General features: G+C 36.5%; 2 non-coding genes across 2 annotated transcripts; both read left to right on the top strand.

Annotated features, from left to right (window-relative positions):
* The first annotated feature begins 6730 nt into the window (after positions 1-6730).
* On the top strand, positions 6731-6813 carry LOC126693214 (small nucleolar RNA SNORD25). Its single transcript, XR_007645235.1, has one exon. It is a non-coding gene; the product is annotated as a small nucleolar RNA SNORD25 (small nucleolar RNA).
* Positions 6814-6912: 99 nt separating this feature from the next.
* Positions 6913-7057, top strand: LOC126692966 (small nucleolar RNA snoR136). The gene has a single exon (XR_007645155.1). It is a non-coding gene; the product is annotated as a small nucleolar RNA snoR136 (small nucleolar RNA).
* The last annotated feature ends 17700 nt before the right edge of the window (positions 7058-24757 follow it).

The raw sequence follows: 24757 nt of genomic DNA on the forward strand, positions 1-24757 counted from the left end.
TGTGTCAACGGGCTAAGGCCTGTCTCGCTACGCCTAGGCTCATTTTGTTGTGGGTCAGGAAGTTGGGCTTCACCCAATACTCTAGTAGGACCATGCCGTGGCCCAGTTTGTGCCCAAGCCTTGCGTCCAAGAATGGAAACAACAAAGATAAACAAATAAATATGCACTTTACTTCGTTGACATTAGCACATGTTTCATGGATTTAAGAAGTAAATGTCTTACGGCAGAAAGTTAGCCGTAGCAAATGGCTTAGTTACAACAGGAACATTTAGTCAACGAAACAACTGATATGACAAATATATCAAAGAGGCTACAATAGAGCAACTAGTACTGCAAAAATGATAAAGATACTACGGCAAAACAACTGATATAGCAAAATATAATAAAGATACTACAACAGAGCAATTGATACTGCAAAATATACTAAAGATGTTGTGGCAGAACAACTAATACAACAAAATATAATAAAGATACTATAGCAGAGCAACTAATACCACAAAATATACTAAAGATACTGCAGTAGAACAACTGATACAGCAAAATATAATAAATTTCTAGTAGGTGAAGTTATTATGCGCAAAAGTTTGTAATGAGAGCGAAATGCTAAATCTTCCCGCAGGAAGTGAACCAAAGAGAACCCGAACCTCAACCTGAACAACCTTACTATTGGGCTATGCCATTAAAGTTGTGCATGATGGGGAATTGGCCAAGATGGCTACTCATTGCTACTTCTGGAATTTCAAATAGTGAGTTTACTTAAGAGGGAGGAAAAAGATATCCTATTGATGCATGTTTTTCTGCCGTGCTTACTCCCTTTTCTTTTCACTTCCCTCTTTCTCTCTTCTTTGTTATTTTGCTTTCAATTCTCTCTGTTTTTCCTACCTTCATTCCTCCCCTTTCCCATTTGGGGCTACTATTCCTATTTAAACAGGGTTAATCTTATGGGATTTCTTTATTTTACCCTTAGGGTTTCACCAACTGTTTCTAGTTTGCTGTGGACACCCCTTCAGAGTTGCCCACCAACCCATTAGTTGCTCGTCCACTACCACTACTTGACATGCCTAGTGTATTCTCTTTCTTCCACTACTTGTTACATGATAAATTTCCCTTTTGTTTGATTTTGGTATGAGCCTTTCCTCTTTGTTTGAATGGATAAGGCCTTGGGGTTTTTCCTTACCTACCTTTCTGGCATGCATTGAGTGGCATTTCCCTAAAAGATTCCTTGGTTGGAAATTGAAAATAGGCTCTTTCCCCCCCTCCACCAAACCACACCCTTTAAATCCCTTAACCATGGGCCCACTTCTCTTGTATTGGTTGGGTACAAGTTGGTGGTGCTTCGACCGCTGCGTGCTTACTCCACTACTTCTCTATTTTTGTTTTCTTTCATTCCCACGCCATTTCTGCCTTTGCAGGTTAGTTTTTTTTTTTTTCATCCTGCTGCATGTCCCTTCTGCCCATGTTTATCCTTTATAGAGAGACATCATGGGCCTTTTTCCTGGTCTTGCTTTGTCTCCTTTTATCCCTTTCTGGACTAGTGGGTTTGCTTGGCAGGACTTCCTGCCATACTAGCCCATGGGGCTTTTATCCCTTTCTTTCTTCCTTCCTCGGCCCTTTATGACCCATTAGCTTTCACTTTACTTTTCTTTTACCTCTCATTGTGCCTATGGCCCTGCTGACCCACCGAGCTTTACCTCTTTCTTTGGGCTCTCACAGCCTGTTTACCTTGCTTTCACCTTTTATTGCGTTTGTGGGCTTGCTAGCCCACTAGACTTTATTTTCATCTTTCTTTTTTCTTTTGGCTTTTATGGCCCCTTTGCTTTGCTTTTACCTTTTATTGTGCTTGTGAGCTTACTTGCTGTCATTTCTTGCCATGCTAGCCCACTAGGATTTTTTTTTTCTTTCTTTCTTCTTTGGACTTTTATGACCCATTTACTTCTATTTTTCTTTTTATTTTTTTTTAATTTTCTTCTTTATTTTTGCTTGCTATTAGGCCTTTCTGCCATTGAGCCATTTTTATCAAAAACGGGTATCAACAGTAAGTAATAACACACACCTAATGAATGCAATTAACTATCTTAATTAATTCTCAAAAAAAAAAAAAAAAAACTTATGCTATGTTTGGTTCCTTTGAAAATAAAGTTTATTTTGTTTTCATTTCCTACTTTATGTAGTACCCACCAATGAAAAATCTTGTTTGGGTTTGTTTTTTATTCTCATTTTCATTTTCAATACCCACATGTAAGGACTCAATTTGTAACGACCCCAAACTGGTATTGGGTTCGTACGTTTAAGGCCCAAATAATAAAATTTGTAGAGCGTGGGCTGAAAGGCTAGGCCTTGGTCACCGGACAGTAGATGGTCATGGTACTTATACAGAGGTGAACCATGTTTGCTCGAGAAGTTTTTCTCTTCGGCATGGCCTGGGAGGCACTGGTTCTTGGCCTTTTTTCCCAGCCCCTTCTCTAGATTGCTTACTTCTCTTTTTATATTAGCATTTACCCTTCCTCCAACGTTCACGTGTAGGTTCAGCTTTCCAGGGCTGATACTTGTCCCATCAGCCCATACCCAAAGTGGTTGGGGGTGGTTGTAAAAGCTGAAAAGCATTGCTCTGTCTGGCGCAAAGTATTTAATTGCAGTAATGACAGCCTTTCCTTTGTCCTTTGTCGTCATATTATCCAGAGGTCTTTCCTCCATCAATGTGGAGGTGTTCAGCTTTTCCTTAAACTGTTCCTATACCGTACTTGTCCTTTCTTTCAGGAGCGTGTTGGGATGCCGAGGACAAAATCATCCTCGACTATATCTCTAGGACATTTGGATTTTCATTGTATGTCCTCGGCTATATCCCTCCTCGGCTTGGGCCTTGGGCCCTAAAGCAAAGTGGGCCTGGGTCACAAGTTCTCTGGCCCCATAATAGACTCTCAAAATCATGTTGTCCGGCTCCTCGGACGAAGAGGAGGGTTTTGGTGACGTCAGGCCTATGTCACGGTTTGCGAAGCTTTGTCCTTCATTAATGTCGGTGTCTCTTCATTTGCCTGGGAAATGCTCTTGGTTATGAGACATTCCTTGAGTTTTACTCACGTCATGCCTTTGCCGTTTCATTACACGAGGCGCGTCTTTACTAAGTTCTCGTCACGAGGCAACGCCAATCCAACAGTTGTAGACGGCGTTGGGAGTTGAGTGGGAATTATCTCGTTTGTAACTTTTCTTGGAAATCTGCACAAATTTAATGCCACCAAACTTGCCTTCCATATAAGAAGCAAGGTAGGAAGTCATTTCCTTTACGTACAGACCCCTTAATCTTTTCAAATTCCTAAATCACCTGCTACGCTCAAAGTCCTTACTGCCAGTGGGATTAAGCTTTAGGGAGTGACGTGGTTGGGGCGAAGATGGGGGTGAAAGGACCACACCCTCTCCAGAAGCACTAGGTCTTTCCGAGACTCAAGATGGCCCAGTCAGGGTAAGGAAGATAGAGACTCAAAACATTTCTCCCCCTTGATAAGGCGGGAAAGAAGCCTCTTCTTCCTTTAGCCAAAATCCGAAGCAGTTGCTGGTCGCATCAGATTTTTGGTGCGATAGCATTGGGGTTGCTCATCGTCAGTACCATCTGCTTTCTCTCGAGCGCTGCTAACATGGCACTAGCTTGATGGGAGTCAGAGCTGGCACGGGGACCAGACATCCCCGCTTACTCCTCTCCTCCTTCTCTAGTGCCTCCTTTTACCTCTGCTTCTTCTTCTCTTTCATCACTAGGGGCATCCTGGTGCTTTTGCTTCTTCTTCTGCCTCTTCTCCCCTTCCATCAATGGGGTCATCCTGACACGCTTAGTCGCTACAAGAGCAGAATTTTGAAGGATTTATCGTTCCCTTGTATCTTTTTCCTTTTTGCTTTTGTAGTTAGCTTCTGGTATAGGCTTACTTAAGCCCTTCATTGTACGCTGTACTATTTCTTTGTATTAATAAAAGATGACTTTATTTTATTCTAAATATTCTTTCTTTTCTGCAATAGTTATATTGTGAATGGATGTACTATATATTATATATATATATATATATATATATATATATATATATTTTGAACGATACTTAGGGCCGAAACCCTTATTAACAAAAAGCTATTATTTTAGACTTATTGAGACTAACAGGCAGAATAATGCCGACCTGAAAAGGTTATACATATAAAACTAACCGAGATAACAGCTGAATGTTCTGTATTGCGTATGAGGTGATCATCCAAGGATGGGTAACCCAAAATGAACTATCCGAGAGGATCGCCGAGTACTAGGGTGCTTTGCCTCGTTCCTAACAACATTCATAGCCTTAACTATTTTTGGCATCCGGTCCGAGGACCGAGGTATGACTGTACCGGACCTAAATACTCGTTTGCATTAGTTCCCTTAGAGCTAGGGATCCGAGGATAGGTCGGGACTTCCATTCTATCTAGGACTTAATCCATTTTCTAATGGCTAATCTTAGATTCTCTTTAAGTAGCTGGTTTCCCCATAGGTTTGAGTCTGAGGACCATGCAATACCTTGGTTCTGTCCAAAACTTAGATTTTCTTTAAGTAGTTGGTTTCCCTATAAGTTTGAGTCTGAGAACCATGCAATACCTTGGTTCTGTCCAAAACTTAGCTTTTCTTTAAGTAATTGGTTTCCACATAGGTTTGAGTCCGAGGACCATGCAATACCTTGGTTCTGTCCAGAACTTAGTTTTTCTTTAAGTAGTTGGTTTCTCTATAGGTTTGAGTCCGAGGACCATGCAATACCTTTGTTTTGTTCAAAACTTAGCTTTTCTTTAAGTAGTTGGTTTCCCCATAGGTTTGAGTCCGAGGACCATACAATACCTTGGTTCTATCCAAAACTTAGATTTTCTTTAAGTTTCGAGGATTAGCCCCTCGGCCAAGGTGTGAGGCGTTGACCTGACGTTGGAAGCCCCTAGAACTGCCTGTGCCATTGGTGCTTCGAAGCGTAGCCCCTAGTGGAACTTCATATTAGGGCAACAACAGCGAGCTGTTGGAAGTGATGGAGGGGCTTTCGTAGGCCCTTGCTTGACAGGAGCTCGATCCACCACCTGTGCCAACGCATAAGCCTTTTCCACAGACGGCGCCAATTATAAGGACTCAATTTGTGACGACCCCAAACTGGTATTGGGTTCGTACGTTTAAGGCCCAAACAATAAAATTGGTAGAGCGTGGGCTGAAAGGCTAAGCCTTGGTCACCGGACAGTGGATGGTCATGGTACTCATATAGAGGTGAACCATGTTTGCTCGAGAAGTTTTTCTCCTCGGCATGGCTTGGGAGGCACTAGTTCTTGGCCTTTTTTCCCAGCCCCTTCTCTGGATTGCTTACTTCTCTTTTTATATTAGCCTTTACCCTTCCTTTAACGTCCACGTGTAGGTTCAGCTTTTCAGGGCTAATACTTGTCCCATCAGCCTATACCCAAAGTGGTTGGGGGTGGTTGTAAAAGCTGAAAAGCATTACTCTATCTGGCACAGAGTATTTAATTGCAGTAATGGCAGCCTTTTCTTTGTCCTTTGTCGCCATATTATCTAGAGGTCCTTCCTCCATCAATGTGGAGGTGTTCAGCTTTTCCTTAAATTGTTCTTATACCGTATTTGCTCTTTCTTTCAAGAGCGTGTTGGGATGCCGAGGACAAAATCATCCTCGGCTATATCTCTAGACCATTTGGATTTTCACTGTATGTCCTCGGCTATATCCCTCCTTAGCTCGGGCCTTGGGTCCTAAAGCAAAGTGGGCCGGGGTCACAAGTTCTCTGGCCCCACATCACAAAAATGTGAGAATGAAAACATATGGAAACAACTTTTTAACATTTTCACTTTCAGCAGAACGAGTTTAGTGACATTTTCATAAAAATACCGTTTTTTTTTTTTGTTTTGTTTTTTTTTTTTTTTTTTTTTTTTTTTTTTTTTCATATGTAGGAAAAGTAGTTTTTGTGTGTATATATATATGTGTGTGTGTGTAAGAATAAGTGTCAAATAGGGCACCCCATATTTTTTGTTCTAAGATTCAGAAAATAGATAATAAAAAAAAAATTGAAAATGAAAACAAAATATGAGTTTTTAGGGACCAAACAGGGCCTTAATTACTCCATATTTAAAATTAAAAAAAAAAAAATTATAAAAGAGAGTGAGAAACATGAAAAAGGAAGAGAAAAAGGCCTGACTGCTGTGGGATAATTTTGTAATTTCATTAGGATTCAACGAAATTAGGGAAAAAACGAGTGCGTGGAATATCAGCCGGACATATAAAGAGATCATACATCAACCGTCCGATCCCTCCTCCATTCCCTCTATAAAAGCAACCAAGTCCAACACCTTACTAAGTCGCCTCTCCTTCTTCGGCAATTAGGGTTTTCACAGAGCTGAGCTTATAGCCCTCTCCTCCGCCTCGCTAGAAAAAGTTCTCAAAAACTGTTTTCAAAAACCCACAATTTCTCTTCCTCTGTTTTTGTTTTTCTAAAACATGTTTGTTCTGATGTAAAAAGGCTTCATTATCTGGTCAGTGTGGATTTACCCATTCCCACAGGACTCGTTCCCTTGAAGCGATATGGATCGTGTTGTTTTTGTTTAATTTATCTCTCAACGTATCTTCTTTTGCTTTGGGAGAACACTGAAGCAACTATATCTTATTTATTTCAAATCCTAATATTTTCCCCACATTTTATTGAAAATCGAATTCGTATTTATCAATTATTTTTAAGATGGGAGTCTATTATGAGTTACGGTGATGAGTCTACAGACCTGTAATGATTTGCGGTAATGATCGCAAACTTTATGAACATCTAAGGGACTGAGTTTCATTCTAGTACTCCCAATTTACCTGTTTTTTCCTGAACTTTGTTTTGCTTTTCTTTTCTTTTCTTTTTTTCATTTGGGTGATTATTATTAGTCTATTTGGAAGGGCTTCATATTCTTTGGATAGCTTAATTTGGCTTACACTAAATTGTGTGTGTGCAGCTATGTTTAATTGAAGCCCAGATATACGTTCTCCTCGCTATCCGGTGCAACCTTTATGTTGTATTTGGACGTTGGAGAACTACATTCTTTGTTTCAATAATATTGTATTTAAATCAAATATTGTGTTATGTTCGCTTCTTTTATAATTGCTAATTAGTGGGAAATCCCAATTTTGCAACACAAAATTATCATCTTATATTTAGTACCGTATTATAATTAAATATTTTTGTTAAACTCCTGTGTTTGAAAGGTATGTAAAGAGAATCCGTAGTAGGTTTTGATCTAAACAACAATGGCAAAAAAAGTTTGATTCGAGAACCGTATATTTTGACGGTGGGACTCGATTTTGAGTTCAGAATGCAGAATGGTTTGTAGTCTGTATGGCATGTAGATTTTGAAAAAGGCCAATTGTCAGTTCCATTGCTAAAACGAAGAAGCTTCTACTTGGGCTGCTTAATACAAGCCCAGCAGCCCACCTAAGGGGTAATTTAGACGTTTACTTTTTGAAACGGAATGGATAAAATTGGACTTAGACTATGGTCTCATTCACTTTTGTATTAAGAGTTTGTCAATGTGAATTTTAATCGACGACTTCTCCAAATCGATCAGAGAGAATCGTGCTTTCATCATGCATGATGCTTCTAATAAATAGGACTCAAAATCCCAGCCTAGTTCATTGCGTTGCTATTATTGATGCAAATCGATTTGACCTGTTCACTGCAATTCTCAATTGCTATAAAGCCCTCCTTTGTTGATAAAGGACTTTACTCAATGTGATATTACGCAGGAAGCCCAGTTCTCTTAAACAAAAACCCAACTATAAACATGCTCACTTACCCCTGCAGAGCTCATGAAGCCCATCAATTTCTGCGCACCTTCATAATTCAATACCCCTTGAAGCCCATCAATATATTCACATCAAGGGTGGTGCTAAAATAGCAAAAATGCTAAAATGCTTAGAACCTTGGATGTGAATGCATAAACAGATAAACTACTGAAAATCTTTTTCATCAAGATTTGATCTCTCTTGACCTAGGAAAGATTATATCCAAGATGGGGATAGTGATAAGTAAATGTGGCAAATTTTGGGAGTTACTGTGAAAGCGTTTGATGGGTACAGTACCCTCTATTTTTTTAGTGGGTAACCCACTAATATATTGACTGTCAATTCTAATGCTTTCAATCCAAACCGTATATTTAAGTTGAGGGGAATACCAATTACCAGTAGAGCAAGTTACCGTATAAAACCAAAAAAGAAAACCAAAAACAAAGAATTAGATTATCTTCTTTCGCGTTCTCCGAATTCTAGGGGGCAAACCAAGCAGTTACAAGACTAGCTAAAGAGGATTGATTGTTTCGAACTGAGTATATATGTTTCTTCTCTCCTGCATGTAGACATGACAAAACGGATCAAAATTTTATGACCCGTTTGACCCAAAATCTGATTGACCCGTTTTGACCTGCGACCCGATTGACCCGACTCGACCCGTCCGTTTTGCCACGTCGGCAATGTTGAGTAGATTGAGATTGATGTGTAATTTTTATAAAATATTTACTTATTCTTCTTTACTTAATATGCTATGTATTTATTTTCTCTTTCTACTTTAAACAGATCGAAGATTATACTAAGATCATCTTCTAGAAAGCTTGGGTATCAAGTGTTTAGTGGTAATTGGTAAGTGGTAACAGTATCATCAGTGAGAATCTAATCAAAAACTTGTTTGAAAAATACAGGTCAACTCGACCTGTCCCGCGACTCGACTTGACTCGCAACCCGATTGACCCGCAACCTGATTAACCCATTTAAAAATAACTTGTTTTGACCCCCGACCCGATTGTCCTGCAAACCCGATTAACCCGACTCGACCCGCCCGTTTTGCCACGTCTACTTGCGTGCGTGCTTTGTGTCCAATGATCTCCAATCTGCATCCCGATTTACTCGTGAAGGTAAGGATTAAAACAAAACCCTTATATTTCCAAATTATATGTATTCTGTGTTAATGATTTGCTTGTGTTCTTAGTGTTTTTTTTTTTTTTTTTTTTTAGAGAAATAGCCTTGATTGGTTCCAAATGGTTCTTTAATCTATCCTGTGATTTATTATTGTACTATAATAACCCATTAAAGCCACTACTTTTTAGATACAGTCAAATATGTTCATTAAGGATATATTTACTATTGCTCATGAGAGTTTAAGATTTGCCAGGGGAATGCTTGAGTTTTGTTTGCCTATTATTTTGCATTATAGGCTTGGATATTTGTTTGGTATTGCTACTTGCTAGGTACTTCGATATGTTGAAGATTCTAGAATAATTAAAATAATTTCATGGAGAGTTCTTATTGTAGACATCAAGCTTGGGAAGTATCTAAAGTCTTTGGATGTATCTCACTCCTAGCTTTGATTCTTTGTTATCTGGTTTATTGCCGATGAACTACTCTCTCTTAACTTTATATGATTCGATGGTTAAAGAATGGGATTAGGATTTATGAAATGCAGCAAAAGTACTTTTTCCTCTCCCCTTTGATCAGCTTTTCATGTTTGCAATATGTTTTATTTTCACTTGTTGCTAAATGAAGCTTCTTGTGTGTGACCCTTTTGCAAGAAATACAGTCTCAGTCTGATAATTATAGGTCTTCATCATCTTCAACAAGTAGTCCAGCAAGGAGGGTGCCCTTAAGTAATTTTTTCTATTTGCGTAAACCTGGTTCACTGAGACAACCCTTCTCATTTAAGGATTCACCAGAATGGGAGGATACAGATGTTGATGTAAGGGTGGAGGAAGGAGGTGACCGTGACACTATTAACATTGCGATCACCCCAGCCTCCTCATCTCTCTAGAAGCTCAACAGTAGGTCCTTGCCATTTCCACCACTACCAGAGGGTGTAGTAACAAGGAAAATTACAAGGACTTCAGTTGTTTGGAAAGACTTGACTGTCACAATAAAGGGTAAAAGGAAGTACTCTAACAAAGTTGTGAAGAGTTCGAATGGTTATGCATTGCCTGGAACTATGATAGTAACCATGGGTCCTGCTAGATTAGGGAAAAGTCCACTTTACTAAGGACTATTAGGTATTTAAGCATGGTATCTTTTTTTTTTTTGAGAAACTAAGCATGGTATCTATTGTCATTTCAATTGGAGCATTTGAATTATGTATTTTTTCTTGGTATTGTGGATGCTTGAAGCTTAAATGTTGCTCTCTCTTTAATCTAGGAAGATTGCACCACTCAGCCAAAATGTACAGTGAAGTGTTTGTTAATGGAGTAAAATCGCATATGCCTTACGGGTCTTATGTAAGTTCCAAGTAATTTCACTTCCTTTTAATTCTTCATTTTTCAGTTGTGGTTTAAGTATTTCCTTAATTATGATCTTGCTATTGGTTCTCCATTTACCCCACTCATTTGCATTAGGTTAGGGGGTCCTTTTTTGTTTTTTTGTTTTTTTTGTTTTCTTTTTCCCCTCCAAAAATATAATGCAAGGCATGTTGATCTAATATTTAATTATATAAGATGAATATAAGCCCTATTTTTGGAGTATTATGTCAATGTTGGATTTTAGAGTAACTGACTCCAACTCAAATGAAGCAAGCTGCACAAATGCTTGAAAATGATTGTATAATTTGGAGACTACAATTTATAGTAACTTACAAATGTGAGATAATATGGTGTTGTGATTTGTGAGTGAGACTAAGATTTTCATGTGTTTTGAAAATAAGTTTGTTGATATTTTTCTTTGGTTGGCAATTTTTTATATTAATGAATCTTTTTTTTTTTCCATAATTTCAGAAGATGCCCAATATCAATTGCAGCAACAGTCATTTACAGTATAACTCAACTTTCAAATGATAAGAAACCTCATAGAGGTTCATCATATTCATATTTTTTAGCATGCCTTTGTTTATTAGAATTTATTTTAAACTTATTTATATGATGTGGAACTTGCTGATATTTTCAGGTTGAGCTAGATGAGGCAAAGTTGTTGAGTCATTTCAATTATATAAATAAATAGTTGAGGCTCTATGCAAAGAGACGTGCTCTTATGAACATCTCATTTTTCTAAGTGTTGATAGTTATACCATGTAAATGCAGATATTTCATTTACCACTTGAGTTGCAGAATGGACATTAAGAAATTCATACAAGTTACAAGTTGCCCTGTTGAAAACTTGGGGATGAATGATCTAGACATGAAAACTCATTGCAAGCTGCTTTTGACTGTCTCATTTTCAATTATTTCCATGATGGCATTCAAAAATAGATGTGAAGGAAATACATTGTAGTGGATTTCCTTTGTAAATGAATTTTTTTCCTTCTTGTGATGAGCAAGTAGCAAAGTAAGTAGTAGTCAAGATACTTATAATTGATTTCTTTGTAGTTTGGCTTCTTTCTTTAGATACTTTACAACAAGAGACCTATTTGTAGTACATGAAAGTGGGTTATAAATTTTGGGGTCAGATGTCCATAATATCTAGATCGATTATGATTGTCCTCTCCATTGATAATGATTATGATTGAACAATAAGAATTATTTTAGTTATAAGATAAATTCATATTTTGCAAGTCCAAGTTGTAACTAATAGCAAATTATTAGTTGTCTATGATGATAGATTTTTAGTCATCATCTTGTCAATTGGGTTATCAATGGCTTTTTCATTACCTTGTGTATTTATTAAATATATATATATATATATATATATATATTTTTTTTTTTTTTTTTTAATACAAGATAGAAATTCTACTCTAGTTTTATCTAAATGTATATGTGTGTGAAACTCCCTCCTAAAGACTTAAACCCTAGCCCTTGCCTCCTATACCCCACAAGTACTTGTACACCATCACACCAAGGGTGTGCGGTGGTAAAAATGTTACTAAAATGAAGAAGGATTAAGAAAAATAGTAATTGGAAAAAATGTTTTATGATCTTAAATCCAATTCTAAACCCAAATTCAAATTTATGTATCCTAACAATGAAATTTCAAATAATGGATTTCAAATCTTGAGTTCTATAAAAAGGCCCAAACAAGAATTTTAAAATCAATGGATTTCAAATCAAGGCATTTTAAATCCATTGATTTAAAATCCAAATCCAAATCTAAATGTTGTCATCCAAACACAACCTTAAGTTTTTTTACGGGAATTTCAAAGTAAAGATTAAAAAAATAAGTGTGTGTGTACTAGATAGTTTTTTTTTTTTTTTTTTTAAATTTTTTTTTATAGATAACTAATCATCTTTTAAATTACAATAAGTATATAACAAAATACAACAACTTAGGTTATATAGGTTTTAAGTTAATTTTGGTCATTTTTAGGTTCTAAGAGTATTTCAGTTATTTTTTAGGTTTCAAGTGTATTATGGTCTTTTTTTAGGTTTTAAGGGTATTTTAATCACTTTTTAGGTTACAAAGTCATTTCAGTCATTTTTTTAGGTTTCATGGTTATTTTCTAGATTTTAACGGTATTTTGGTTTTTTTTTTTGTTCTAAGTGTATTTCTAGATTTTTGAAAGTTTTGGGGTATTTTGGTCACATGTGATGTTGGTATTACCCAATGTGACAATAGAACCGTCAAATATGAGAAAAATATAAGGGAACTATTGAATGTGATAAAAGTACAGTCACATATGATGTTGATACTATTCAATGTGACAATAAAACTGTCAAATGTGAGAAAAAAATAAGGGAACTATCGAATGTGTTAAAAGTACAGTCATATATGATGTTGGTACTGCTTAATGTGACAATGGAACCATCAAATGTGAAAAAAAAAAAAAAAAAAAAAAAAAAAAAAGGGAGGGGGAACCATCAAATGTGATAAAAGTACAGTTGCATATGATGTTGGTGCTGCCAAATGTGACAATAGAACCGTCAAATGTAAAAAAAAAAAAAGGAACTATCAAATGTGACAAAAGAAATGTCACATGTAATGTTGTACTGTCTAATGTAACAATGGAACTGTTAAATGTGAAAAAAATATAATGGTGCCACAGAATGTGACAAAAGTATAGTTAGATGTCATGTTAAAACTACCCAATGTGACGATGAAACTTTCAAATGTGAGAAAAAAATGAGAGTACCATCGAATGTAACAAAAGTACAGTCAGATGTAATATTGGTAATTTTGTTATATATATTCGTCGATTATTAGGTAATTCGATGGGGGTGGGTTGGCTATACCCATATGTAATGTTGGTACGTCTTAATGTGACGATGGAACTATCAAATGTGTGTAAACAAAAAAAGAACCATTGAATGTGACAAAAGGACAGTTATATGCGATATTGGCACTGCCTAATGTGACGATGGAACTGTCAAATATGAGAAAAAAATTAGGCTACCATCGAATGTGACAAAAGTACGATCAGAAATGATGTTGGTACTGTACAATGTGATAATGGAACTGTGAAACAGTTATATGCGATATTGGCACTGCCTAATGTGACAATGGAACTATCAAATATGAGAAAAAAATTAGGCTACCATCGAATGTGACAAAAGTACGATCAGAAATGATGTTGGTACTGTACAATGTGATAATGGAACTGTGAAATGTGAGAAAAAAATAGGGTACCACTAAATATGACAAAAGTACAGACATATATGATGTTGATACTACCTAATGTGACAATAGAACAATCACATGTAATATTAGAACTATACAATGTGATGATAGAACCGTCAAATGTGAGAAAAATAAAAGAACCACTGAATGTGACAAAAGTACAATCACATGTGATGTTGAAACCGCACAATGTGATGATGGAATCATCAAATGTGAAAAAAAAAAAAAAAAAAAAAAAGGGAAACCATTTAATGTGACAAAAAAACTGTCACATGTAATGTTGGAACTGCATAATGTGAGGATGAAATCGTCAAATGTGAGAAAAAAAAAAAAAAAAACCATTTAATGTGACAAAAAAACTGTCACATGTAATGTTGGAACTGCATAATGTGAGGATGAAATCGTCAAATGTGAGAAAAAAAATAAGAAAACCACCAAATGTGACAAAATAACTATCACATGTGATGTTGGAATTACAGAATATGAAGATGGAACTGTCAAATGTGATAAAAAAAAGTAAGAGAACCATTGAATGTGACAAAAGAATTGTCACATGTGATATTAGAACTGCACAATGTGAGGATGAAACTGTCAAATGTGAGAAAAAAAGTAAGAGAACTACCGAATGTGACAAAAGAACTATCACATATGATGTTGGAACTGTATAATGTGAAGATGAAACCGTCAAATGTGAAAAAAAGTAAGGGAATCACCGAATGTGACAAAAAAATTATCACATGTGATGTTGGAACTGCACAATGTGAGAATGGAATCGTCGAATGTGAGAAAAAAGTAAGGAAACCACCAAATGTGACAAAAGAACTGTCACATGTGAGGTTGGAACTACACAATATGAGAATGGAACCATCAAATGTGAGAAAAAAAGTAAGGGAACTACCAAATGTGAGAAAGAATTGTCACATGTGATGTTGGAACAGCATAATGTGGGATGGAATCGTCAAATATGAGAAAAAAGTAAATGTGACAAAAAAATTATCACATGTAATGTTGAAACTGCACAATGTGAGGATGGGACCGTCGAATGTAGGGAACCACCTAATGTGACAAAAGAACTGTTACATGTGAGGTTGGAACTGCATAATATGAGAATGGAACCATCAAATGTGAGAAAAAAAGTAAGGAAATTACTAAATATGAGAAAAGAATTGTCACATGTGATGTTAAAACGGCACAATGTAAGGATGAAACTGTTAAATATGATAAAAAAGTAAAGGAACCACCAAATGTGAGAAAAGAACTGTCACTTGTGTTATTGGAAATGCATAATGTAAGGATGAAACCATCAAATGTAAATGTAAAATAAAAAAATTTAAAAAAAAATGACCTGGTATAACAGGTTACCTACTAATGGGTACTGTACCTCCTTTTTTTGGGGTACGTAGAATTACCCTTGAACCTATCACCTATCTATTAAAAGTTTAGAATTTGTTTGTTTAATTTTATTTCAAACATGAAACATGTGCTGATATCAAACTCACCTTCAAACTTAATTATATTCTCTCAATTAAATTTTTTTAGCATTTCACAAATTCGTGTTCATAATTAATAATTAAATTACAGTTAAAATTTTTGTTGTTGAAATTATATTAAATAAGTTAATTAAATAAAATATTTTTAAGAATATGATTTCTTTTTTTGTATCCCTTTCAATGAAGAAATTTTCAAAGTGGTATATTAAAGCGCTAAGCTTGTCAGGATTATTTTTATAAGCAATGTTTTTAGCTCTAAAACATACAACTTGTAATCTTAAATAATCAAAAAAACAAGCATTATCCAAAAAAGAAAAATGACAAAGGAAATGAAAATGTTTTCTGAATGGTAGTTCATCAAAAATTCACATACTTGATATGTTCTATACTCCCATTAAAAAATTATTATTATAAAAAAGAGTCATCAAATTGCACGACCCAAAAAATATTCTTTCAACGTCAAGATTTGTCGCTACAAATACAAAGAACTTGGGGTTTACCTTTGATGCTATTTTTGATCAACCAGTAGTGGTTTTTTTTTTTTTTTTGGTTATTATGTTAGATTTCTTCATCTATTGTGTCTATATATATATATATATATATATATATATATATATTAGGGGCAAAACCCACAACTAGAGACTTGGATGATAAATTCCCAAAATACATTGTTGGTCCTTTAAGTTTACTCCAAGTAAGTGATTTTGGTCCCTTAAATTTAAAATATAAGTTTTGTAGATCCTATTAACTATTGTTAGTCTATTTGCTTATATGGCTAATAGAGTAATAACATAACATTTTTTTAAGTGAGATATCAATGTTTTTAATATTAAAAAATGTTTCTAAATCCCTAAAACTCCGCTGCATCCAGAGTGCACATCTACTCCTTCCCCACAACTAAATCCCTAAAGTTCAGCTACCCATAATCCCATAAATCAACGACGAAATAAAGCTTCAATAAGGGTCAGACAACAACATTGGGTGGCCTTTAGCCCTTCTACTATTAATGTTATTCATCTCAATCTCATACATATTACGTGCAAGATAGCAGTGTCGAGATATCTAAAGCTAAGTCTGCAATTGAGAAGTCGAGTTTTTAAATCTCAAGAACAGCTAAACGATGTCGTTGTATTTATTTCTAGTTATGTTGTTGTATAAGCCAAAACGCTATCGTTCTACTAAGCACATTAGTGAGCCTGTTGTCAACTGAGATTAGGCGGGAAAGGTTGTTACCTTTAGCTCCACCTTTCACGGATCCATTCCGTGATTTCAGGATTGGTTAATTAAGTAGTTACAGTCAATTCTATGTATAAATAAGGACAGTTGTAATGCAAATGATTCAAGCAAGCATTTATAGAAAATTCTGGAGCTTTCTTTTCTTTTCTCTTTGATTCTCTCTCTTTCTCACTCTTTCCCTCATTTTCTGGTTTCCTGTGATTCTGAGCTCTTTGTTGCATTGTTATTCTTTGTTAGCTTGATAATTGTTTCAATCTTCCAGACCTTAGTTCAATTTCTTTCAAGCAGGACGATATCACGATAGGCTGTTATGTTTGCAACAATGATGATTGAATATATAGATTTTGGCATACAAAAGTTGACTATCAACGACTTTCTTCAACTACAAAAAATAAATAGAGAGATAGAATGAGAACTAGTATCGAAGTCTGACTAATGATGGAGATCTTTGGGATCTGTTTGATCTGAATGGGGAAGGAGCCACTGCTGGAGGTGGGGGGATGGGTTAAGATTCCATTTGGTTTGGGAAGATGTATAATTTTTTAATACAACATTCCTCCTCATACAAAAAATATCAAGTCGTTACTCTAGTAGCTATATGGGCAATAAGACTAACAGCACCTAATAAATTGACCAATAATGTTCATCTATAAATAATATATAACTGACGCATTTGATTTTGTGTTTTACCTTCTAATATTGTGCCACATCAGATTTGCTTGCTTCACAATTTCACACCTCAGCACTTATTTTTTTAATTAAGTTTTTAGTTCAACTTTTACCCCATCGCAAGCCATATCTCACCAACTCTTTGTTGGGGTTTATGCCCTAAAATCCAATTTATTGGCATGTCATAAATAATTAAATTGTTTAATTATATGAGACTATTTATAAATGAACTAATGGGACATTATCTTAGTCCATGAGATGTATAGTATGTGATTTATGTGATTTAGTCACAGAAGATATAAATCACAAGTTCTTTGTAAACTCAGAATTTTAGACTGTGTTTGTTTTGGCTTCAAATCACTTCCGGAAATGCTTTTCCGTAAATGCAGTTGTTCGGTTACGCATGGAAAATAAATTTTTCAGAAATGCTTTTCAGTTGACCGTGTGTTGGGGTGTAAAATCATTTCTGTTTTTATTTTACCTTCAAATCTCATTTTTCGGAAAAGAGAGAGAGAGAGAGAGAGAGAGAGAGAGAGAGAGAGAGAGAGAGAGAGAGAGGAAGAAGAGAGAGCCCATCGTCGGTGACCCACGAGCCTTCGACTTCGCTGGCGACCTAGAGCCTTCGCGCCACGAACCCACGAACCAATCTTCGACTTCGCCGGCGAACCCAGAGCCCAGATCATGCCACAAACCCAGAGCCTTCGACCTAGAGCCAGAGCTTTCGACCCACCGATCTTCGACCTAGAGCCTTCGACCCACGAGCCTTCGACTTCGCCGGCGACCCAGAGCCTTCGCGCCACGAACCCATGAACCAACCTTCGACTTCGCCAGCGAACCCAGAGCTCAAATCACGCCACGAACCCAGAGCCTTCGACCCACCGATCTTCGACCCACGAGCCTTTGACTTCGCCGAAAACCCACGAACCGATCTCTCTCTCTGTGTGATTATGATTTCTGTGTGATTTTGATTTTTGTTGTTGTTGTGGTGGTGTGGGTGGTGGTGTTTTGGTGGTTTTCCTGTTATGTGGTGGTCGGTTTTGTGTGGGTGGTGGTGGAAAATAGCATTTTCAAAATGTTACCAAACATACGAAAATATTTTCTAGAACAATTTTCATAATACGACCAAACACTTGAAAATATTTTCATTTCCCGAAAATAGTATTTCCGGAAAATATTTATTTTCCGGAAAATATTTTACGGGAACCAAACACAGCCTTAGTTCATTGTCGGTGATGAAATTAGGCGTTTCATTTGCGAAGACTAAGATGATTTGTCTTGATCATGGAAGTGGAGACTTCTAGTTGATATGTTAATATGTTTTAAGAGTTAAGACATGTTAAACTGGACCGTTGTGAGATTTATTATTCTCTTAACGACTGTCAAATGAATAATAAATCTCACGACTTTTATTTACATCAACTCTAAATCCTGAGAGAATAATAAACTTGATCATGATGTGTAGGTTGCTTTGATATATCAGGAGTGAGATCTAAAGTCACGATCAAAATCTCAGTATGTTGGACAACCGCATTTAATGTTAATGGAACATATATTCTCAAGATAGAATTCATACTCTCTTAATAGAGATATAAAATATTCTCTTGAGATAAGTTTAATGGATTTGGTTATTCAGAGTGTTGAGCCCAACCACTTTAGTAAAAAATTACTAAAGCATATATTTATGAAATTGGATTTCATAAATATATGATGAATAACTCAAAGGATTAAACCGGATATTCAAGGATTAAGATGTAATAATTTTTAAAGTGACAGTCAACATTCATGATTTTCTATTACTACGAATATTTTTATAAAGAGGTTGCATGTATAATAAACTCTTGGGATATAATTTATTAATAAGGCCTAGAGTACAATTATATTGATATAGTGGTATTGAATATAATCAATGATAACTTTGGACTAGTCAAGAGTTGACAGAAAAGCCCAAAGCCCATAGGAGTTAAAGTCTTATTTGTTCCATTTTGGTCCCACTCCAAGCCACATACTAAAACCCAATTGGAATGGCCCAAAAGGCTAGCCTAATTAAATAATCAATTATATATAAGGAGAAAAACATACAAAATTTCATAAGGGGTTTTCATTAAGATCATATAAGAGAATAAAATGGTTTGTATGTGAGTGTATGACACTCACTTATTCTCCCTTGAACACATACATATAAACTGATTGAGAGATCATACTTCTTGAGCACAAGTGGAATTGGAGTGAAGATTTAAAAGTATTCCCAAGTACTTCTAATCTTTAGTTTTGAATTTCACCGCACCAACACTCTCTTGTTCTTATATTCTGAAATTTACTTAGTACATGTTATCAATTGTGAATGAAGTAGATCTGTTATTTTTCCGCTGCATATGTTTTGTATGCGATACAAACATGTATTTTTCCAACACTCTCCACCTGATAAGAGCTTCTTTTTCTTCTTCTTTTTTTAATTTTCTGAGACCAAATGTGCACATTTTGTAAACTTTAATGACCAATGATATATTTTGGCCATGACAAATCTATAAGCTAAACTATTTTAACTTTTTAAGAGTTAGACTACTAAGATATTATTAAGTCTACAACTATTCCATTCTATCATGAGCTTGCCTAAGAAAAAACTTTCTTTTTTTATTTTTAGAAACCAAACTAGGCAACTTTATTCAAGGTAGGAAAATCCACAGAAAGCCAAAAACAAGAAAAGAAGTGTCTAGTGGAACACGTGACTAATAAAGGAAAAGAAAATCTAGCTCATTTAGCTAAAGCATGAGCAACTCCCTTCCTCCTAATATGAGAGAAGGAATGTGTTTGTAAAAAACCCGCAATAGACCTTGTGTCTTTAACCATGTGACTTAAAAAAGAGTGCGAAGAATTCTCCACTTTGAGGGATTTAAAAACAACATCGAGTCCCCTTCGAAAATAGAATGGCAGAAACCGAGCTCCTGAACAAACTGAGGCGCCCTTCTAGCCACCAATAGTTCAAGTAATTCCACAGAAGAGGGCTTGGCAATCTTCCGGGAGAGAGCTGCCATCACCTCCCCCTTTCCATTTCGCACGACAATCCTGATTCCAGCTTCATCCAAATCATCAAACATGGCTCCACCATAGTTTGTCTTAAATTCAATCTGTGCTGGTGGCTTTTATCTGACATTTGGAGGTGTTGAGTGAGGTTGGCGACGACCAAAATTTCTCTGAAAATCTAACAAGAGGGTAGTAGTTGCTTCAAATAATTTTTGAGTAGGAAGACAATCCTCTTTAAGCCGAAGTTTGTTTCTTCTGTTCAAAACAAACCACACTACTACTGCGAAAAGATCCGAGTAGCTACTCTGTTGATGAACCACAGTAATCAAATTTGAGAAGGCGTTTACCGTAAAATAATCCCTGAAAATCAAGCTGAAAGCCAATTGCCAAATGGAGTGATTGTTCTAATCCAACATTTGTTCTATAAGTCTCCAAAAATATATTCGATTTTAATATAGATTGAATAAAGTTATTTTAAAATCTATTCACTAGTGTGTTCATTTGCCGATCAAAGTTGATGGAACTAGTCAAAACTATGCCAGGCCAACAACTTATGTAGTTTCCAACCAGTTCTCGACCAACATTGGTGGTTTGGTTGTTAGTCGAGGGTCTTGAAAAATAGTTGATAGCTAATCACACGCTAGTGGCGAGGCCAGTATTTCAATCTAGAGGCCGCAAGATCAAAAGACAATTAAAATATAAAAATAAAATTATAAATAACAATAATTGTCATACAAAATCTATCAAAATTTAGGCTGTGTTTGTTTTGGCTTCAAAGCATTTCCGGAAATGCTTTTACACCCGTAGCTCTGTTTGGTAGGTACTGAAAATTGGGTCAAACGGAATTTGTATTCCACGTTGACCGTAAAATAAGGCATTTCAGGCGTAAAATGATTTCAAGTTCTATTTTACCTTCAAATGAATTACACCCCAGGAAAATAGAAGAAAGAGAGAGAGAAATAGCAAGGAGATCGCACCAGAAGCACTAGCTCGTCGCACCTAACACCGGCCCCAACCCTAGATCGCACCGGTCTTGTCGCACCCCAGCATCGGCGAGATCGTGCCGTTTGAAGCACCAGCGAGATCGCACCTCAGCACTGGCGAAAAACGCACCCATAGTCGCCGCTGGAAGCTCATCGGCGCCGCCATCTAGATCGTCACCACCCAAGCTCGATCCACCCAAAACCAATCTCGTCCTCGACCCACCTAAGACCAAGCTCGTTCTCAACACACCGATCTTGTTCTCCCTCTTGCTCAACGTCGCTGATCTAGCCGCCACCGACCACTAGCCCACTCCACTCCACCCCCAAACCCACCCGATTTGGCCGCCATCGTCCTCCATGGAACTCTGATCTCTCTCTGGCCGCCATCGATCTATCTCTCTTTTCTTCAATCTGTCGCTCTTTCTCCCTCCAATCTCACTTTCTTCCTCTGCTCAATGTTTTTATTTTGATTTTTGGTTGTGTTTAGCGTATGTATTGAAATTTTCTGTAATAAATTTGTTTGGATGCTAAGAAAATGGCTGAGAAAATGTGAAAATTTTGTAAGAAAATAGCATTTTTAGAATGTTACCAAATAGTGAGAATCATTTTCTAGACTATTTTCCATTGCATAACCAAACACCCAGATTTTATTTTCTTTACGGGAATTCACTTTCCCCTACATTCATTTTACACTCGGAATTCAATTTACATTGAACCAAACGCACCCTTAAATAGCTGTAAAATAAAGAAGCAATTGTAATACAACCAATTCATAGTTACTAACATCAAAATAAGATATTTATCTTCCCATATAAAAATAAATAAAAATAAAAAAGTAAGAGATTTATCTATATACATAAAATTTAGAGGGTTTAAATATCTTAAAATAAATTGAGAAAGTAAAATTCAACTTTTATTTCTTGATTCTTCTTATTTAAATTTTGGATTTATGGTAAAAACTCAAATTTTGAAACTATAAAAAAGTAAGAGATAGAGGAGAAAAAATAGTAATAATGGAAGCTTTACTTATTTAGTACCACCATATGGGTTCCAGTTAACTCAATTGATAAAGTCTCTAATGGTTGAATAAGAGTTCTGGGGTTCAATCCCCACCTATACCAAAAAACAGATTGGTGTCTTGATCTGATGATAAAGAGCTATAATCAGAAGCAGACACCATAGGTTGAAACCCTCTCAAAAAACAAAAAAAAAAAAATTAGTACCACCATCAGTGGCGGCTTTAGGAATTTTTTTTAGGGTGGTCACTAAGAAATTTAAATTATACAAAATCTAACAAAGCGATAACTTGAATATTTGCTATAACTGTGAGTCGAGTTGCTAAGGAGAGAAAAATTCTCGTAACTGCAAAGCCAAAAAGAGTATAATTGTTGTCACCATCAAGGAGAACTCACAACGACAATATTTTTTTTGGTACCTTTTTTTAAGGAAAAATGAAATTAGAGATTATTTTTATGGAATAAGTTGAACGAGCTACAAATTTTATCTTTTTGTTTTATAATAGGCTTTTTGTTGAATAGTTTGTTCACTTGTCGTTGTTTGGTCTTGTCTTATTTTTATTTGGTTTATGTTTGTTGTTATTTGAGTTAATATTTGTTGTTGTTATTTAATCTTTTTTTTTTTAATTAAAAAAAAAATATATTAAGGATTGTGGTGAGCCTTTTTGTGTCTTGGGCTAGATTACTCCTACTATACCACAGCTAGGGCTATCCATGGGTCGGTCTGGGTCAAGTTTGTGCCTAACCCACAACCAACCTGATCAAATCGGGTGGAGAAGTTCTAGACCCGCCGTCAACCGTGAAAAGCCACCGGTCGAGTCGGATCGGGCTTATGTGGGCAACAGTTGGCTTTGATTTCAATAGAAATACAAAGATCAAACACTGAAGTTTGATTCCTGAAGAACAAAATCAACAGATCTACAAACCCAAAGAACAGATCCACAAATCCAAAGAACAAAAACAACAATAGACATCAATTCCATAGATAACCAAACCTAAGAGATGAACTAAAAAGATCGAATCTGAGAGATGGAGGCAAAGACGAGCTGGGACGTTGCGGATGAAAAGCAAAGGTCGACGACGAAGAGCACAAATCAACGACGAAGAGGCAGAGATAAACGATGGAGAGGCAAAGATTAACGACGAGTAGGATCGGAGAAGGGTAAACATCGACGAAAAGCAGAGATCGTGAAACTAAGAAGAAAGAGTGAGGGTAAGAACTAAGAGTGAGAGGATGATTTTGGAAAGTAAGGACTGGAATGAGACTGGTTAACAAATTTCAAACCTTTAAACCCATTTATATGGCGGTCAGGTTGGCTGGCTCGGGTTTTGGAGGAAGAGACCTACGCCCAATCCACAGGAATCGATTTTGGAAAGTAAGGACCCACCACTGACTGCCGGAGTAGTCGAATCGGGTGGCGAACGGTTCAGGTACAGTCGGTTTGGCTGGGTGGGTCGGATCTGTGGGTTGTTTGGACAGCCCTAACCACAGCTTTGTGATTCTGGGGTAGGAGAATCGAGACTGGCCTAACTGAAACATGCCTTAGGCCAGTTTGTGTGCAAGTTAGGCCCTTCTTGTGCTGACGCGCCCTGGCAGGAGTCTTGAGTGTGTCACATGCTCATGGCAAGAAAGACTGTTACAAATTGTTATAGCAAGAAAAACAATGCAGTAGTATAACTAAAATATTCTTAACTAAAACATTTTCTACTAAGAACAATAATACGTGAACTGCTTCACAAAGAAAGATATCACAACGTGATTACAACAAATAAAGATTAATAGCAAGATGTCAGGTTAGTCATTAATCAACTAAGACGAGAAAAAGAAGACTAGTTTGCTAAAAGAATGGGCTTGGCTCTTTAGCAGATTTGAGTCCAAAAGGGAACCTATCTCCAATGTGCGTAACCTCATAGGAGAATCCTACCATAGAAGTTACATACTTTGGAAAAAGGACCTAGATGACTTAATCTTGGATTCTTAATTCATTAGAGAATGGGCTATTGAGAGGGAGAGAAATGGGTAGTCTATTGATGCATGCTTTTACTTCTATCATTCATACTTTTCCATTACTTTGGGTTTTCTCTATTCTTTTTTTCTTTTCTTTTTTTGGTTTTGCTTTGTTTTCTTTCTTTCTCTCTGTTTTTTCTATATCTTTTGTTTACCGTTTTTCTCTTCCTTTTTTTTTCCTCATTTCCACTATGCATGTCTATGGCCTTTTATACTACCTGCCGTGACAGGATTTGCTATTTTTACCTCTCAACCATTTTTGGCCTTTTGTGGGTGTCCTTCCAAGACTGGCCACTGGTCTGTTGGTTGCCCAACCACCACTACTACACTGTGTTGGCTGTACCACGCCTCATCTCCAAACAAAAGTGGTTTTGTTTTGTTTCTTACTCCCCTTGACACTCACACCCGAATAAGGGTTAAACCTCTCTCTTACCAACATCTATAGCATGCATCTAGTGATTTTAGCTCATGTTTACCTCTTTTGTATAAGATGTCATCCCAACAGGATAATTCCTCCAAAAGAGTTTGAGTGGGAACCCCAAAATAGGCTCCCCCTTCTCCTCACCGCCAAACCACACCCTCTCATACCTCTGACCCATGGCATACCTCCCTTATATTAGCTGGGTATAGGTAGGTGGTGCTTAAGTCTTGTATGCATGCTCCATTTCTATATAAGTCCATTGCTTTTCTGGCTCTCACGTGTTTGCCATTGCCTTCAAGTTTGTTTGATTCTGCTGAACGCTCTCGTGCTTGTTTAACTCTTGAGGCGTGAATGAGTCTTTGGCCTTTCATTCTTTGCATCTCATCCCTT

This window comes from Quercus robur, chromosome 1 (genome assembly GCF_932294415.1).
Source record: "Quercus robur chromosome 1, dhQueRobu3.1, whole genome shotgun sequence".
Lineage (NCBI taxonomy): Eukaryota > Viridiplantae > Streptophyta > Magnoliopsida > Fagales > Fagaceae > Quercus > Quercus robur.